The sequence below is a fragment of the Nicotiana tabacum genome, chromosome 8 (assembly GCF_000715075.1).
Source record: "Nicotiana tabacum cultivar K326 chromosome 8, ASM71507v2, whole genome shotgun sequence".
Lineage (NCBI taxonomy): Eukaryota > Viridiplantae > Streptophyta > Magnoliopsida > Solanales > Solanaceae > Nicotiana > Nicotiana tabacum.
In genome coordinates this window covers 35,190,521-35,210,942 of record NC_134087.1, presented here as the reverse complement: position 1 = coordinate 35,210,942, position 20,422 = coordinate 35,190,521, and positions in this window count along the sequence as shown.

Below are 20,422 nucleotides of genomic sequence, written 5' to 3'. Positions count from 1 at the left end.
CCGGTTGCTGGGCTGTCTCAGCTTCTTTCTCAGCCTTAATCTATGTGTTAGTTTCTTCATGGGCAGGCTTTACTATCACCTCTATCAGTTTTGTTGAATCATCTAGCTCAATGGCCACTAGTACAAGTGTCTCAGCCTGTCTGGTTTCTCGAGCCCTCTATTGCTCCAAGACTAGGTCTCTGCCATTACGTAGACTCACTACTATCAGCTGATTTGGGCCTTGATCTTTGGATTTACCTGAGTGTATGTAGCTTACCTTATCGTTAATGATGAAAATACCCTCTTAAAGCTCTCCAAAATCATCCATACCAAATGAAAAATGGGAGAAAAATGACTATCTCCCGATTTTTAAAAGAACTCACTGCCTCCAGCGCTTCCCCATCGGTGGTCAGGGGGCCGCATCTGCGAGAAGATGACCACATCTGCGAAATGGGGAGAGAAGGTTGAGACCGCTTCTGCGGTCTAGGGGCTGCATTTGCGGAGCCACATCTGCAGCTTGGGAGCCGCTTCTGCGGTTCTTGGCCTGACTTGCTTGGGCTGCTTCTGCGATGCAAGGACTGCTTCTGCGGTGTCGCACCTGCGGTCCAGGTGTTGTTATGATAGAAGCAGCAACCTTTATCCCTTCTCAAAATCCCATTTTCGATCCGTTAACCACCCGGAATCCACCCGAGGCCCTTGGGACCCCAACCAATCATACCAACCAGTCCCAAAACATATTACGGACTTGCTCGAGGCTGCAAATCATATCAAACAACACTAAAATCTCGAATCGAACTCCAATCCAAACTTTATGAACTTTAGAACTTCCAACTTCTACTTTCAATGTTTAAACCTAGAAAATCACGTCATATTGACTTAAAATTTTGCACACTAGTCATATTTGATGTTACGAACCTACTCCAACTTTTGGAATCAGATTCGGACTCCGATATCAAAAATTCCACTTCCGGTCAAACTTCTCAAAAACCTTCAAATTCTATCTTTAGCCAAATGACTTCACAATGGCCTACGGACCTCCGATTTCACTTCCGATCGCGCTCCCAACTCCAGAATCACCTTACGGAGCTATTCCTAGACTCGGAATCCCAAACTAACATCGATAACACTGAAATTCACTTCAACCCAAACTTATGAAATTTCTTCCAAAGTGCTAGCTTGTACAACAAGCGCCCAAACACTCCCGTGTCATCCAAAACCCGATCCGGGCATACGCCTAAGTCCGAAATCATCATACGATCCTACTGGAACCTTCAGATCCCGATTCCGAGGTCGTTTCCTCAAAATCCAATCTTGGAGAATTCTTTCAACTCAAGGCTTCCGAAATGAGAATTCTCTCTCCAAATCAACTTTGAACTTCCCGAAATTCAATTCCGACCACGCGTACAAGTCATAATACCTGAAATGAAGCTGCTCATGGCCTCAGACTATTGAACGACGTGCTAGAGCTTAAAACGTCCTATCGAGTTGTTATATTAGCTCCCACTTAAACATACGTTCGTCCTCGAACATGCTAAGAACTACACTGGGGTTGTCCGAAATTACTGTTTAACACCTCGAGCACCTACCCGTGCCATCACCACTCAGCTGGGCATTTTAGATTGATCAACTTGTGAATATCCTTTTTCACTTAAGTAAATAAGCCTTAGAGCCCAATTCTAACATCCGAAATTCTCTGCTAGGCCGGTTTCCAACACACGAACACCGTATCAATTACCACACGATACCAAACCATGATTGCATACCTTAGCTGAATTCACACCTTGCACCACTTTACCCACAGGACCACAATAACATTCTCTGATCAATTTAGTCGAAATTCCATGACTCTGATGCTCCCATTGCACCTCATGACATACATAGGTCTTGCTCTAACTCTCACAATACTGCCACGATGAAAGAGATGTGCAGAGATTCATAACCAACTGCTAAATCAATAAATCATTAGGTCTATACTCCTAACAAGAACCATCACCTCATTCTGCACCAAATAATGGTCTTAGCTCCTTAATATGCTTCATATAGTCAGATTGTACTGATCCTAAATCCAATGATCTCGTCTCACCCAGTATGAACTGCTCAGGCAATAAGCTACCCCAGACATGATCAAAACCCTCAAATGATGTCGCAAGATGCCGATAGGCTACTAATTCGAACGTGATATAAAGGAAAACGAACTCTAGAAGGTACCACCTAACTCATGCACTAATTCGGACTTTCCTCAGAAAATAAGAAGCAAGGCATATACAAAAATAGCATATAGAAAACTATACTCTACATCACACTGGTGCGGCGTGCAACCCGATCCAAATAACATACTCATGGTGGCGTGCCATCCGATCCACATATAGAATTCACATAAGGAGATATGCATCGAGCTAAATTTCTCATTACAATAATATACCGAATATCAGTCACAAGCACGCAAAGTGCATAATACCATCTCTGGGGGAACATATAGTGCCATAGGCTACAAAACTCATGCACAACTGATGTGTGATATACGATCTGAATCTTGAGGGTCATCCTGCTCATATAACATCATCTCTACGCGGAACCTCAACACATAAGAAAATCATCTAGTTGTTCACAACTCACATGGCACAATATAGCATTACACGAAATAGCCGATGATGAAACAATATCCACATCTGAATACTCCTCCATACGTAGCACTATACTGAAATGAACTCATCCGGCCTGATATAAGGCCTATATTCATGCTTAAATCCATTCACCGACCTCAAGCCAATTCTGATCGTGCCGAACTAGGCTAATAACCTTTCAGAAGTCCATACTAACTTCCCTTTTTCATAACACACAAGAACAACCATCACAACCGGAGTGATCCCCCACAATCCACAACACAATAAACTGAGTGCCCTTCAAGCATCAAATTCTCAATTTAATAACATTACTACAATCTTCATACTCGGTTTAATTTCTTCAATAAATCAAGTGACTACATGCCACACTTCTACAACCTTCCCGTGGGGCACACTCCCACAACCCTTTGTAACAATAACAGGTCCGTGCATCCAGAGCACCGGCTGAACTACTGCTGAAAGCTATCTAGCATCCTTAACTAGGACGCAAGGCCTTTTTCACAAAACCCGATCTCTGGTGACGCTGATGACAATACCAACTTACTTTAAACATCGAAACTCCTTCCCTACTCATACGAGCTCGTGACATCCTTGACAACACCGAACTGCAACCTTGATCTTCACTTCAAATTCCATACCACTCACTGCACCCAACATGCCAGTATACGATAGTACACGCTTTTCATCATAGCTTCGGAACCACTATTTGATTAACACTTCATCATATAATTTTTTTCACTTAACTCACTTCAGGAGGACCCTAGAAATACAGGTGAGTTCTCATAATCGTAGGATATGCAAATCTCTAAGTAGAGGTCTAAGCCACCATAGCCCTTCTGGGATCCGCCTCCACATAACAGACCGTAACAGTAGAATACTTCTGAATCGCATCAATTATGGTGGCCGACAAGCCTCATACATACCGCCACAAATCACTTGCATATCTTGACCACGTCGAAAGAACTGATCACTACTACTAATATGCCAACCTAACTATGGCTAACCGATTTATCTTTTTCTAATTTATCCTTGTTTGCCTTAGAAATAATAATAGCACCATTCAGCACATAGTACACTCCATACGTACTCATCCCGAGTGACCTTGAATCACGAGACAATGATGTCTCAAATCCCACGAACTGTTTCATATTTCCCAACAGCTGCAAATTCGCATCCTCAACTGGTATGCCCATTCTGATAATCTCACTATGAATATGAAGTCTTTTCTCATTTTCCTCCCAAATGCTGCACTACAAGTCAAAACATCATAGAACATTCTGGGCCTCTTATCAAAAGCTGCTACAAAGCTTGAATCTTAACCGTACCTATAGGCTCGAAATCATTAGGCTCCACACTTTACCCCTTTGAATCTACTAGGACCATTGCTGAGAGCCACCCGCTCTAACTTGGCCCTAAATATAATCAACTACATGAATCTTCTAGCACATGAACACCCTCTCGACAAAACACCTAGCAGAATCACTTCCCTTGGAACCCGCATCTATACAAAGCACAAATCCTGAATCCTTCCCCCAAGTTTGAACATGAGCCAACAAGGCCAACCATAGCACACCTTTAACAATTTCCTGCTCAAATTACCACTTATGGTCTTTTCCCGTAGATGTAATAACCTATCAACATGCTAATAATCGGGAACCTCGCAAGTAGTTAACCATGTAACCCAATCATAGGCGGTGGGACTCTCCCACTTTGTTCGAAGCCACAATTACACAACTCAGGAATTCACCAGGTTTCTTAAACTCTTATTGACATAACCTTGCGCAATCAACCGCCAAAATTCTCAGAATCTTTCTATAAAATCCCTTTTTATACTCTGAATCATCAACCACATTCGCACGACCGTTCTCTTCGCTGAACAACCAATAGAATTCTTCGCAGAAGCCTCGCCAACCACACGACTGCTAACCTACTCACAGGGAATAACCCACCTATGCAAATCACTTCCCAATATCTTCCAACGCTGCTGCACGGGGTACAATCACTACGACATCAATAACCCATCTTGAGTCCGAGCTCACCCTTTGGCTGCACAAGTCCATTCATCTCTCTTGGACATCAATTAAATGTGCGGCAACATCCTTCCAATTCAAAGTTATGTTGTATCCTTCTTCATTTCAAGCAGCTCCTTCCCGTTATATCAAATCTTTCGCCGCATAATGGCCCATGCTTAAAATTAAATCCGTAGGCCCCAGTCACTAATCTCTAAAGTTCCCAAGTCATTCCAAACTCTTCTTAAGGTTCGTAGTCATCCTTCCACAATTCCCATATGCACCTCCGCCACTCTCCCACTTTGGCGGAACTCATCCCATTAATCAACTACTCGACCTTTGCTTCTTATACTTAGCCTTCTAGAAGTCTTCGCCACTGCCTGACACTTCCCACATATCTTTCCTCATCCTTTGCTGCTCCGTTGTTGCCTTAAATAAAATCTATCTTCATAGCACTTGAACCCACAATTGCTACCAACTTTAAACCTTTCTGAAAATCATATTTCTTGAGCCGTCAACATTAGAAACACCGGTTCGATCTGAACCACCGTATCCCACGATATCTAACAGTCATTTCCCCCATATCATTTCATAATATCTTACCCCAAAGGCGAATCACAGAAGACCATAACACCGACGAACTTAACTCATACAATCGAGGATGACGACACTACATCACAGATGAAAATTCCACCACGCTCGAAAATATCAAGTCTCGTTACTCCACTACTCCAAATATGGACATTCATAGGCCAATTGTATTTCCCATACTGGGAATAAAATACCGAACCTCTACATCATGCACTGAGTAAACCTCCCTTCAAGTCATTCACTACCCTGACAAATAGACAAACATTCTACCATTATGTCAATACTGCGGAACAATTGTTCATAAGCATCATGGCAACTTGTGCCTAGCCTCAAAGCTCTCAGAAGCATCGCTACTTGACTGAAATAGTAGAATATCCTTCCATAAGACGACAATATTAGCTCAAACAATCCTGTAGTGATAAACACCTCGCACCACATTCGTAGCACTATTACTATCCTTAAATTCTTGATTTGACCAGTAGTTTGCGTCACGTAAGATTAAGTAGGAAGGAAACAAGAGCATAAGCCTCAAAGAATCAAATCGCACGTGAGGAATCAAGAAGGGAAGTACTCCTAATAGCCCTGTAGCCTCCCAAAGATAAGTACAGAAGTCTTCATAATGATCCGCGAGACTCTACTATACTTGCTCATGACTCGTGAGACCTAAGGGAACCTATTTCTCCGATACCATGTTGTCACGACCCAAAATACACTAAGGGTCATGATGGCGCCGGACACTTCTGTCAGGCAAGCCAACCAAATTACTTGATTAAGTTCTCATTTAAACAATTTTGAAAACTAAGGTTTTTCTTCAATTTTACTAGTAAAAGACAATCTTTACAATGTAAATAAAAGAATGTTTGGAAGTAAATACAAGATATCCAATAATCATCCCAGAACCCGGTGTCACAAGTGCATGAGCATCTACTAAGAAGGAAATAAAATGCAACAACCGTCCGGAATGCAATATTGGACAGAAAATAAAAACAGATAACTGAAAGAGACTCTGCTGGCTGCGGGTCACCTCGAGAAGTGCAACTCACCTAAGTCTCCGTATCAACCATGCTTCTATGCCCAGTAGGCCACTAGAGATATATATGCATGTGCAACAAAAATGCAAAGAGGTGTAGTATGAGTACGAAAACAACGTGTACTCAATTAGTATCCCGTCTAATCTCAAAGAAGTAGAGACGAGAGGTCGACTTTGACACTTACTAGTGCTCCAATAACAATATAGTGACAATGTAAGGAAATCATGGATTTTTTTAAAATAATTATAAACTCATAAAACCAGATAGCAGGTAAACAACATCTCAAATAAGTACAAATTTCCAAAGTTTACTTTTCATTATGCTTATCAACTATATCTGGCCAGGGAAGGCAAATATTATCGCATAACATTCTCAGGCAAGCAATACAAGCATGCGCATATCATGCCGAGGTCGTACAATCCGATCCAAGAGAAATGTAAAATGTGCACTACCGAGGGTCAAACATCACGAACTATAGATGCATCTATTACCTCGCTCGCGTATCATACATGCGACGCGGTCAACATAAATAAACAAATACCCCGCTCGCGAATCATACATGCGACGCAGGCACACATAGATACACACAGTCAAATAGCCAATTAAGAGTTTATTTCAATAAAAGCCAATTCTCTTTTAATGATTTAAGAAAATTAAGTTTAATACTTTTAGAAATTCATTTACCAATTCAATGAGATTTAAGCAATTCAATCTATCAATAAGTTTACAAATAATCCAAGTACAACATGCTTTTGGGTCCTAGACTACCCGGACAATAGCATAATAGTAGCTACGCACGGACTATCGTCACCTTGTGCGTACGTAGCCCCCACAAATAGAAGCACATAACAAATTAACTCACCTACTGGGACAATTACCTCTTACAAGGTTAGAAAGGAGACTCACCGTTCCGAAGATCCATAACCGGCATTTCACGCCCTTCCAAAGACTTAAATTGATGCACAACGCCCCAAACCTAGCCAATAATTATGAAAAATCCATTAATATATGTTCAAGTACTCACAATCCAATTTATAGCAATTCCTAACCCAATCGAAAAGTTGACAAAATTGCCTTCGGGCCCACGTGCCCGGATATCGAAGATAAACTTTACCCAATAACTCACGAACTCAAATATATGATTTTCTCTTAATACCAAAAATCGTGGTCAAATTCCAAGAATATAATTTTCTAGGTCTTCCTCAAACCCCCCAAATTTCTACCCTTTTGCATGCTAAAATCCATAAAAAATCAATATATTTAACTCAATATAGGTGGGGTTAGCTTACCTTATCGTTGATGATGAAAATCCCCTCTTGAAGCTCTCCAAAATCGTCCATACCAAATGAAAAATGGGAGAAAAATGACCATCTCCCGATTTTTAAAAGAACTCACAGCCTCCGGCACTTCCGCATCTGCGGTCAGGGGACCGTATTTGCGAGAAGATGACTACATCTCCGAAATGGGGAGAGAAGGCTGGGACTGCTTCTACGGTCTGGGGGCCACATTTGCGGAGCGCATCTGCGGCTTGGGATACGCTTCTGCGGTTCCTGGCCTGGCTTGCTTGGGCCGCTTCTGCGATGCAAGGACTGCTTCTGCAGTCTCGCACCTACGGTCCATGTGCGGTTATGAAAGAAGCAGCAACCTTCATTCCTTCTCAAAATCCCATTTTCGATCCGTTAACCACCCGAAATCCATTCGAGGCCCTCGGGAGCCCAACCAATCATACCAACCAGTCCCAAAACACCTTACGGACTTGCTCGAGGCCTCAAATCATATCAAACAATGCTAAAATCTCGAATCGACCTCCAATCCAAGCTTTATGAACTTTAGAACTTCCAAATTTTACTTTCGATGTTTAAACCTAGCAAATCACGTCCGATTGACTTAAAATTTTGCACACAAGTCATATTTGATGTTACGGACCTACTCCAACTTTCGAAATCGGATTCCAACCCCGATATCAAAAAGTCCACTTCCGATCAAACTTCTCAAAAACCTTCAAATTCTATCTTTAGCCAAATGACTTCACAATGACCTGCAGACCTCCGAATTCACGTCCGATCACGCTCCCAACTCCAGAATCACCATACGGAGCTATTCCCAAACTCGGAATCCCAAACGGACATCGATAAGACTAAAATGCACTTCAACCCAAACTTATGAAATTTATTCCAAAGTGCTAGCTTCTATAACAGGCGCCCAAACACTCCCGGGTCATCCAAAACCCGATCCGTGCATACGCCCAAGTCCGAAATCATCATACGATCCTACTGGAACCTTCAGATCCCGATTCCGAGGTCGTTTACTTAAAAATCCAATCTTGGTGAATTCTTTCAACTCAAGGCTTCCGAAATGAGAATTCTCTCTCCGAATCAACTTTGAACTTCGCGAAATTCAATTCCGACAACACGTACAAGTCATAATACCTGAAATTAAGCTGCTCATGGCCTTAGACTATTGAACGATGAGCTAGATCTCAAAATGACCGGTTGGGTCATTACAACTAGGGAGAAATACCATACAAAAAAAAAAATTTAAAAAAAGAGGATCCTGAAGGTCAACTCGTTGCACGTTCTTTCAAATGAATTTCGATCAACCAAGTAAACTGTTTGTTGAGTTGGTAGAAAAATACTGTCAAAAGGCCATCGAGTGTGACTATTGTGGAGGAAACCACCAATACTTTGAATGCCAAACAAGTAACACATTCTCCTATGCCGATACTAGGAGAATGAATGACCTTGAACAATTAATTAATAGAATCAGTCAAAGGTCCATTACTTGTGAATATTATGGTGGAAGTCACCTTACTCATGAATGCCAACTCGATAATTCCTATTCTTTTGGTTTATCGAATAAACAAGCTAATGTTGTTTCTAGTTCTTGCAGGCTTATTGATTCTAGTGAATATGACTGCAATCCGGAGTGCAATCAATATTCACAAAAGAATTAAAATATTGAGAGTCAATCACCTCAAGAGGAGAATAGAAACTTGAAAAAAACTGTGCATAATTTCATTGAAAATACCGATTAAAAATATGCACAGAATAATAAAGCCATTATGGATCTAACAATAAAAGTAAATCAATTAGTAAGTATGACAATCTCCTTAAATTTTTGTGGCGGGCTTTTAAATGAAACTGCATCTTGTAAGGATGGACCAATTAATAAAAATTGAGCTTTGTGAGAAAGAATCTATCACTCATGGTGAACATCATGATCCAATCGAGAAGGCTGACAATAAAGGTTTGGTTGAATATAATTCAATAGGTGATGAGTGCTTACTCCAATTTTCTTATTCACATAAATTGATTAATTTGGAAGAAAATGAGAATGAAGAGGTCGTTATACACAAAAATAAAATTTTCGTGGACCATCATTCTTCAACTTTATTTGATTATTATGATTTTGTGGATTTTGTTATTGGAGACTTTTAGGAAAATTCATGGAATGATCCTCGGGAAAAATGCAGAATGAAGTTAAGGATCACCATGTACTATTATTTGCCCGCTCGAGACAAGGTCGAGAAAGAGCGGGATGTAAGAAAAAAGAAAATATTTTGTGATGCTCTTGGCCAAATGTGCTCTAAGATGAACCCAAAGGAGCGAAAAATAAAGAGTGATTCAGAATTGTGGTTGGAGTTCACAAGCTCCAGAAAAAAGAAAAAAAAATTCAACGGAGCCCCTTTACCTCCTCTTACTTTTATATTATATGTCATCGGGATATGACAATATTTAAGTATGGGGGTATAGGAATATATATTTGTGTATGTTTATATTATTTTAGTATAACTTCTTTTATACATCTCCATGGGTTTTTTTGTTCAGTTCTTTGCCATGGTCGTAATATTTTGAACTGAACATTTTCTAGAATTTTTAGTACATAAGTCGGCTAATAAATTAATTTTTCTGAGAATGAGATTTTGAAAAAAAGGGATTTAATTGAGTGTCATCCATGTGTTAAATAAATAACTTTTCAAGCTCATATTTGTTTATTGGTGATTAAAATTATAATGTTTGTTTTTTCCAAGTGTATTTTGTTGTCAAGTTATGTTGCCAAGTACTCCTACTTATATTAAAATCTAGAACTTGTCTTGAATGTGGTTTGATGCGAAATTCTAGGTAAATTTTTGAGTTGAGAAATGAAAGTAGGCCTTCCTTGTTGAACTATTAACTAAATTAACCTGCTTTAATTATATTTATCCCTTGTCAACCCCTTTGATCCTAAATAAATTATCCTTTTTAAGCCAAACTTTAACCCTTGGCCTCTTTTTTTTTATCACATCTATTTGTTCACCCTATTTCCTTGCTGGCACTTTGAAAATTCAAAACACTAAGTGTGAGGGCGTTATAGTAGAATGAAAAGATGAAAGGATGATTGTTGGGTTTACTAATCTTTTGAGAACATTGTCGTGTGACTTTAAAAGAAGTAAATTGTTTCTTGTAAAAAAAAAGAAGGAAAAAAGTTATAGCAACAAAGAGTATTTTGACAACTGCGAAAAAAAAAGGGCAAACAAGAAAAACAATGAAAGAGTTTAGAAAGGGAAGACAATGAAAAAGGGGAGGTTAAATTATTTTAGAAAGAAGGAAGACAATTGTACTTAACTGTTAAAAGTATTGTGGTGATTTTAAGCAGAGGCAGATCCACGTGGAGGGGTATGGGGCACGTGCACCCATGCTCCCCTCCTTCGGCTGTGTATCGCAGGGATGTTTTTCGGATAAAGTACTTAATTTTTCGCGTGGGAACCGATGGTCAAAAGAGCATCTGATGTAGTGGTAGCTTTGTGCACCATTGACCCCTAGGTCCAGTGTTCGAATCCCAATTCTATATCTTCCATCTCTTATCCATTTGTCTATTTCTCTTTTTCATTCTTTTCTTTTCTATTCTGTTCAAATCTCATGCCCTATCTTTCTTTTCTTTTCTTTTTTTTTCCCATGCATTCTTATGTTTTTGGGTTCACCCTTTAATATATCCTTGAATTAAATTTTTATTTTTATTGGATTCTTTTCTGTGTTTTCTTCATTCTATTTTTTAATTCAATCATTGAGTTTCAAAAACTATAAAAAATAAAATTTAAAGCATTTTGAATCTTTTCAATTTCAAGTTTCCTCTTTTTTCATTTAACACTCTCTTTTTGATTAGTTATTTAATTTTAATATATTGAGCTTAGTATTTGTAACTATAAATAATGATGCTATTATTGATAGTTCTCTAAGGTAAGGTTTAGAGAACCAAATCAAACGGTGGTCGGATAGTGGTGTACCCATCCTCCTGAAATTCTAGATCCGCCTCTGCTTGTAAGCGACTTGAGTCACTTTATCCATATGTATCTTACCTGTACTTATACCAACATTACAACCTTTTTAAAGGCCTATATGATCGCAACTCAAAAACTCTTACATTAGTGGAGAACCACATGATAGTCAAGCTTATGGATTTTTTCAATAGCTTGAGATACTTTTTTGTTCAGAGTGAGCAAATTTTTTAATGTCCTTCTTTGTTTTGTATTGATATGTTGTGAGTTATGGGCATCTCTCTTCATTTGGTGAGACACACTTGGGAATTAAAAGTATTATAATTTTGGTTCTTAATAAGTGAACATGAGTACGATTAAAGATTATTTGAACTTGTGGCTTGATCTTGGTTATATTCTTGTTTGCAGAAAGTTCTCATAATAATATTTTAAAAAATTTAGCCGCTATTTTATTTTGTGTATTTTGCTCGGTGACGAGCAAACATTCAAGTATGTGGGTATTTGATAAGTATATATTATATATATTTTTAGGTATATATTATATTAAATAAACAAATACTTTATTTATAGATATGACTTTTTGTTTAATATTTGTACAAATTATTAATATAAGTTGCATGAAAAGAAAAGAAAAGAAAAAGAAAAGAAAAGAAAAAGAGAACAAAGAAGAGTTCTCAAGCAGATGCAGCAAAAAGGCCAAGGATGGCATCCCCAATCCAAGAATATCATCCTCAATTCTAAGGATGTCATTTGTAGAAAGACGCAAGTAGAAGAAATTGATTCAAGTGCTAGGGATTCCATCCCCAATCCAAGGATAACATCCCTTAGAAGTTTATGGACGTAATTTCCTATAAATAGGCATGACTTTTCGGTGGAAGGAGAACCATTCTTGTTCAGTGAACACCAACTCTAATATTGTCTTGTCTTAGTTCTAAAAGTTATATCTTTTATTGTAGCATAGTATTTTTCTTCTTCATCTTTTCTCCATAGTGGAGCAATTTTCTTTGGTTGAGATACCAGATGAAGCTATAAAAGTGTTATAATAATTATCTTAATTTTATTATCATCTTATGTTGAGATTTTCTCTTTATCATCTTTATACACCAAGGTATTTGATATTGATTATATCGATATAATTATATTCACTTACCAAATTCTTTATCTTGTTATTTTATTTTTTATTCGGGAGAAAAGAAAGATTTAAACAAGTTTATTGATTTAACAAAGGCTAATCAAAAGAGGCTTTTTCTCACTTGGTGTACTCAACTAAGCGCGAGCGGTGCTATTTATGCATTATTGTTATGTGGAGTGATTGCCTTAGAAATAAGTGGTCATTCTTTAAACAAAGCCTCTGTTTAACTGTTAATCAATTAACTACACTAATCGAAAGAGTTATTATTAATTGGATACTTGTATGTGATTTGGTTGAATTAGAAATAAGCGATCATTTCATTAAACAAAGAAATAAATAATAAAATTTTGACTTTATTATAATGCTTTTATTTTGATGATTCAAAGTATTCCAACCTCTATTTTTATTTTCAGAAAAACCAAAAATATTTATTTCTTTTATTTTACATTTTTAATAGTAGCCCCTTTCATCAATTTTATTCTCTCAAATAGTGACAAAGGCAATACAAATCTGTATCCTGGGTGGTTCCAATCTCTATGGGACGATATCTTAAACTTTACTATAATCTGATAGAGTACGAGTAAAAAAGTCATATACGCCCAAAGCTCATCACTGCTCGTCTGGAAAGGTTTCAGGAATATCCTCTGCCTCAACTATGTTTTCAACTCCTTCAAGTCGCGATAGATGATCAGCAACCTAGTTTTCCGTGCTCTTACGGTCACGAATCTCCAGGTCGAACTTTTGTAGTAGCAGCACCCAACAAATCAGACATGATTTGGTCTCCTTTCTTTTCAATCAAGTACCTGAGAGCAGCGTGATCAGTATATACAATCACTTTAGAGCTAATCAGGTATAATGTGAACTTGTCGAATGCGAACACCACAACCAGCATCTCCTTTTCAGTCACAGTGTTGTTCAGCTGGGCTCCACTTAATGTTCTACTAGCGTAGTAAATTGGGTGCATTATCTCGTCTTTCCACTATCCTAGCATTGTCCCCACTGCATAGTCACTGGCGTCACACATGAATTCGAATGGTTGCTCCCAGTCGGGGGCAACAATGATGGGTGTTGTGACTAGCCTTTTTTTCAACTCCTCGAATGCTACCCTGCAATCATCTGAAAAGACGAAAGGGTAAACTTTATCTAACAACTTACATAGAGGGTTTGTAATTTTTGAGAAGTCTTTGATGAATCTCCGGTAGAAACTGGCATGCCCGAGGAAGCTCATGATTGCCTTGACTTATGTGGGGGTGACAGCTTTGCTATCATATCAAATTTAGCACGATCCACCTCTATTCCCTTGCTTTATACTAGGTGTCCCAAGACTATACCCGCTTGTACCATGAAATGACACTTTTCCCAATTAAGTACAAGGTTAGTCTCGATACACCATTTCAACACTCAGGTTAGGTTTGTAAGGCACTCATCGAATGAGTTTCCTACCACTGAGAAATCATCCATGAACAACTCCATTATGTCTTCAACCATGTTGGTGAATATGTCCATCATGCACCTTTGGAATGTGGCGGGTGCATTGGATAGGCCAAAAGGCATCCTCCGGAAGGCATAAATCCCATATGGACATGTGAACGAGGTCTTCTCTCTATCCTCTGGAGCAATGGAGATTTGGTTGTACCCTGAATACCTATCCAGAAAATAGAAGTGGGACCTCTCTGCAAGTCTGTCAAGCATCTGATTAATGAAGGGAAGTGGGAAGTGGTCTTTCCGGGTGGCCAGATTCAATTTCCTATAGTCCATACAAATTCTCCAACCTGTGATGGTTCTTGTAGAGATCAACCTTATTGTTATCATTTTTTACAGCCGTCATACCACCCTTCTTAGGAACACATTGCACTGGGCTAACCCAGTTGCTATCAGAGATAGGGAAAATGATTCTCGCATCTAACCACTTAATGATATCCTTCTTCACCACTTCCTTCATGTTGGGGTTCAGCCTTCTTTGGTGCTCCTTGGAATGTTTGTGCCCCTCTTCCAGCAGAATTTTATGTATACAATATGGCGGGTTGATCCCCTTAATGTCTGCCATGGTCCACCCAATGGCAGTCTTGCACTCCGTGAGTACCTGCAAAAGTTGTTGTGCTTGCACATCTAATAAACTAGATGAGATAATAACTGGTAATATGGAGTTAGGTACTAGGAACGCATACCTGAGATGGTGGGAAGGGGCTTCAACTCCAGCTTTAGTGGTTCTTCTATGAATGGATTGGCTGGAGGAGTTTTTTTTTTCTCTAAGTGCAAGGGCTCAAATTCAAGTGTTCTCTCCCAAAAGCCTTTGCCCTCAAGAGCCAGCACCCATTCTGCCAATTCATCCCCATTCACCTCATCTAAATTCATAAGACATGCAGCAAGAGGATCCTCAATAGTCAATGTCTCATCATCCTCTTCCACGATTACATCCACGGCATCAATAAGAGAACAATTGGCAAATTCACTTGGTCGTCTCATAGATTTCTGCACGTTGAATGTTATCTCCTCATCTTTCAACCTCATCTTGAGATCCCCAGTTTCAAAAATCAATGAGGGCTTGACCTGTGGCCAAGAATGGCCTTCCCAAAATTATGGGAATTTCTTCATCCACTGTACAATCTAGAATCACAAAATCTGCAAGGAACACAATTTTCCCTACCTGTATCAACACGTCATCCAAAATACCTTAGGGTCTTTTAACAGTTCTTTCAGCCAGCTGCAACAACATAGACGTAGGTCTAGCTCTTCTAATTCCCAACCTCTTATAGATCACTAGGGGCATAACATTTATGCTAGCCCCTAAATCACAGAGTGCCTTGGCGAAGGCAAAGTTACCAATGGTGCAGGGAATTGTGAAACTCCCTGGATCAGACAACTTTTCAGCAACTGGTCTAGTCACCACAGCAATGCAGGTCTGAGTTAGAGTCAATGTGGCCAAGTCTTGGATGTCAAATTTTCTGGACATCGCGTCCTTCATCATTTTTGCATAACCAGACATCTCCTTCAAAGCATCAATCAATGGAATATTTACCTGAATTTATTTTAACATTTTCAAGAATTTTTTGTATTGTTCATATTTCTGGTATTTTGCCATCCTCTGTGGGAATGGTGCTAGAGGTCTCTTCTTTCTAGTGATTTGGATTCTCTTTTGTCAGACACCACCTCAACTACCGGTTCCTGGGCTGTCTCGGCTTCTTTCTCAGCCTCAATCTGTGTGTTGGTTTCTTCCTGGGCAGGCTGTACTGTCACTTCTATCGGTTTTGTTGCATCATCTAGCTCAATGGGCACTAGTACAAGTGTCTCAGCCTGTTTGCTTTCTCGAGCCCTCTCTTGCTCTAAGTCTAGGTCTCTGTCATTACATAGACTCACTACCATCAGCTGCTTTGGGCCTTGAACTTTGGATTTACCTGAGTGTATGTAGGCAATGTCCCGTGACGACGATTATTCAAAGACATCAAGATCTGACCCATTTGCACTTCAATATTCTTTATGGCTAACTCATATGCATCTACTCATTTACTCATTTTCGCATTTGACCCAATAACCTACTGCATCATTGCCTCGAGTCTGGAAAACCCATCTTCCTGTCTCCCACCATGTTGCTGCTGAGGAGGATGATAACCCTGCTATTGATTTTGGTTGTTGTAACCATGTGGCCTTTGGTAGGGCGCCACATTACTGTGAGGTCGCATGGCTCCCATATTTCTATTGTTGTGTTGCAACTAGACTGGCCTGTATGGATGATTCTGTTGGCCACAATTCTGACCACCCTATCTCTGGTCCCCATAATTAGACACATAATTTATCTCCTCAGGGTAATAATGATGATCACTTTCCGCATTCCACTGGCTACCAATTGGCTGACTAATGAAAGATGTGCATAAGCCCCCATTGGTTGCATCTACAATATGCACCTACTGCTTCTTCCCTGACTCTTCCACATTTTTGGTGAGTATGCTCATTTGTGTCATTAAGGTGGCCATATTTTCAGTAAGAGTGTTGGCTGGATCTAAGGGCACTGAGTGAACTACTAGAGTGTTAGGTGCATTTCTGGTTGTCCACCCCGAATTTTGTGCCATCTTGTCAAGCAGGATATGACTTTCTCTCCATGATTTACTTAAGAATGCTCCACCAGCTAAAACATCAACATTAGCCTTCACGCTATCTGTCAGACCCATGTAAAATTGCTGCCCCAACATCTGCTCTAGAATACCGTGGTGCGTACATATAACCAACAACTCTTTGAATCGTTCCCATGTTTCTTGCAATGTTTCCATTGGTTTCTGTCTGAAGCTCCAAATTTCATCAATTTGCTGAGAAATCTTGTTGGGTGGATGAAACTTATTCACAAATTTCTTGACTAACTCCTCCCAAGTCGTGATGGAATTAATAGAGAGTGAATTTAGCCAAGTCTTGGCAGCTCCTGTCACTGAGAATGGAAACAACAACAACTTTATTGCTTCTTGAGTTACTTTGGTCTGCCTTTGAGTTTTGCAGATTGACAGAAAATTCTTCAAGTGTTGTTGAGGATCTTCAATGTATGACCGCGAAAATAGTCCATTGTTTTGCAACAAGTGCAACATGTTGTTTATGATTTGATAAGATTCAGCCTGTATCCGTGGGACTAATATTTTTGTGGCCAAATTCTTTGTTGTGGGTTATGCCCAGTCATATAGAAGAGCCTCTGGCACAAGAGGCTCCACTACCTGCGCAGCTGGGTCTACTACGTTATCCCTCATGTCTAGTTCAGGTTGTTTAGTTACTTGTTGTTGTTTGTTTTTCCGGTTGGACCGATTTAAGGCCTTGAAAACTTTCTCGGAATCTGATAATACTTTAAACAATTCACCAGTTCTCGATGAGTTTCTAGGCATGCGCTTGTACAACCAAGTTAACAAACGTTAAAATTTCAATGTATGGATTGAAAATAAAAAAAATAACTACACTAAGAATTTTTGTATTTATTTCAGCTGTAATTAATAACACCATTAATTCCCCGGCAACGGTGCCAAACTTTGATCACACCCAACTATGCCTTATAAAAAGGACTAAGCAGTCGTTGCAAATATAATCCGGATATTTAGCCCAGAGTCAAATACCACAAGGAATTAACCTACCAATTACTTTTGTTAGACTCACTGAATTCTCCGTAATCAACTTCCTAGATATTTGAATAACACTTGGTGATAATTTTACTAACTATAACTGAGTTGTAAACAAATAAGAGAAGGATCTAAGGTTGTGATTTTCTCTATTAATGGAATCCCTTCCTATTATGTTTCATATAGATTTGCCTAATCGTCTTTATCGATTGTCGCGCCCCCCTTTTCCCCTCGTGAGGAAGTCTGGGTTTCAACGTTCATGGGGGAATAACTTGTTTCCTTTTGGGAATTGGGTATTTGAAAGTCTCCATCTAACGGATTATGGTGCGTCAGGGCACCTAGAGTAATTAACTCATGTAACTAGTTTGCATTACCAGAGATTAGGGTAAGGGCTCGAAATAACCTAGAAGGGAAGGCGTTAGGCACCCCTCGGGGTCCACAACGGTGGGTCCCGACTGAACATAAACTATGTGAATTATTCATTTTAACAAATAAACGGTTTCAACACATAATTGCAAATAAAGGCTTTTTTTGACATTTTAAGTACATGTATGATTCAAATAATGAAAACAAGGGAAAAGGTTTGAACAATTTGCACATATGTAAAGAAAAGTAAATTCATTTAAACAACGGGAGTTGGAAAAAGGGGTCCTAGGTTGGTTAGCCTACAAAATCATACCCACACAATGCCCGGTAATCACTCCTCGGTGAGGGGCTACACGTGACATTAGCGCATAGTCATCATATCCTTACTACGCAATTCCCTTCACTTGGTCATATCCTAAAGCGTTCTAGAAACCTTAAAATATATCCTATGCATGCACTACCCGTCCCTTCCTTGTGGCCCTAGAGGTATTTATGACCTTTAGTTTAGGTAGTTCTAGACCATCCTAAGGTACTTTAAAGGAGAAAAATCTAGGCGTCAATCAAAATAGTTTGGACTGCATTAAAGGGAATAGTTAAAGGCTCACATTTTACCTCCACAGACAGAATAAGTAAGTACACGTCTTCAAACAACAGTTTCAAGTATTTAAGAGAAAACCTTAGAACATGATATCTAGGTGAGCAGAGAGTATACATTATTGAATTAGGACCAAAGTCTTAGAAACCTATTCAGTTTTCCTACTGATTTTAGACCTGTTAAATATGAACATTCACATATAACATAGCATAGTTTTACAGCTTGTAGAATTTAAATCGCCCTACAGGCTTGCCTATGCATATAATAGTGATGTCCTATGAGCATGGTATCTATTATTGATCAGGAATGCTGTAAAACATTAAGCACTTTTTAAACGGATAACTTGGGATCCTATAGGCATGCTTTCTAGCAATATCATGTGACGCAGTGTTGAGGACTACTAAAGAAATGAGCAGGTTAGTTGATCTAATTTAGAACTTACAGGCACGAGTTAAGCTGATTTTAAATCTAACTAAATTGGTTCTAGATCCTATAGGCATGATTTCTAATTGAGCGTAAGGTGAAGCAAACAAAATTTATTTGACCAAAGCAAAATCCCTAAAGGCATGGTATCTAATTATTAAAACCTGATTTTGAACTTATATGCATGATGTCTAATTATATAAAGCAAGCGGAATTTATTGAAACCAAAGTATATCCTATAGGCATATTATCTAACAAACACATTTGAACCAAACGAGCCCCTATAGACGTGTTATCTACCCAATTTTACCCACAATATACAACTACCCTCCCTTTATCACTAATCACCCCACTGTTTGTTTATAATTAATTATTACAGACCAAGAATTGAATGAATTACATAAATAGAACAGAAATTAAGCTATAGGGAGCCTAAAGTAGGCCCAAAGTGATTTCCAAGCCTCTAATAGTCTCAAATGCCCAAAGTTCCATAGCCAATTTCATGTCTAGGCGTGTCAGAGTTTTCTAAGGACCTCAAGGATCCCGGGTAGTACTCACACCTAGACCTTTCTCAAATAATAACTGATTTATGTGCAGTGTGGAAGTGCCAACCCAGATATGCTAGAGTTCAAAGAGGTTTCAAGGGTCTCTAAGCAGTACACACACTAGAGGGGCAGGACTTAATAATCTAGGAGTAAGTGAAATTGCATAATGGTTTGGAAGAGTTTAATAGACAGTATAAAGAAAGGTTTTAGGAAGGAAAGGATTTTCTGAAAACCAGTCATGATTTAGTAATAAAACAGTTTGAGGAAAATGTGATAAGACAATTTGCAATCAGAACACAAGTCATAAACAAGATTTAGGAAGTACTTTGGCAAACAGCTTTCACACAAGGGAAGAGAGGTTGGGAATACAAAGAGTATACCTTAATGGAGAACATAAATAACAGGATACATAAAGTTATTAAGGGGTTCTACAGAACTAGTAGGTTAGATAAAATGCAGGCCATGCAACAAAGATCATAGCAGAAACATGTTGAGGATATCTAAAAAATATAGCTAGAGTCACTCTAGGGAGGTTAACTAACTTAGCAGGACTGAGGCAGAACAGGCAAGGACTTAAATGGACATTCTAGGCAAGTATTAACAAGTAAAGGAATGCTAGATAAATAGTAGTCAGTCAAACAAGCTTAGTTACATATGTAGACATGTTAAACAAGATAGCAAACAAGCAAGTAAAGTGGAAATATGCTAATAAAATATTTGAATAGGTAGTATTTGGCATGCTGGGTAAGCAATAAACAGAAGCAAGAATGGACTCACGCCATATGA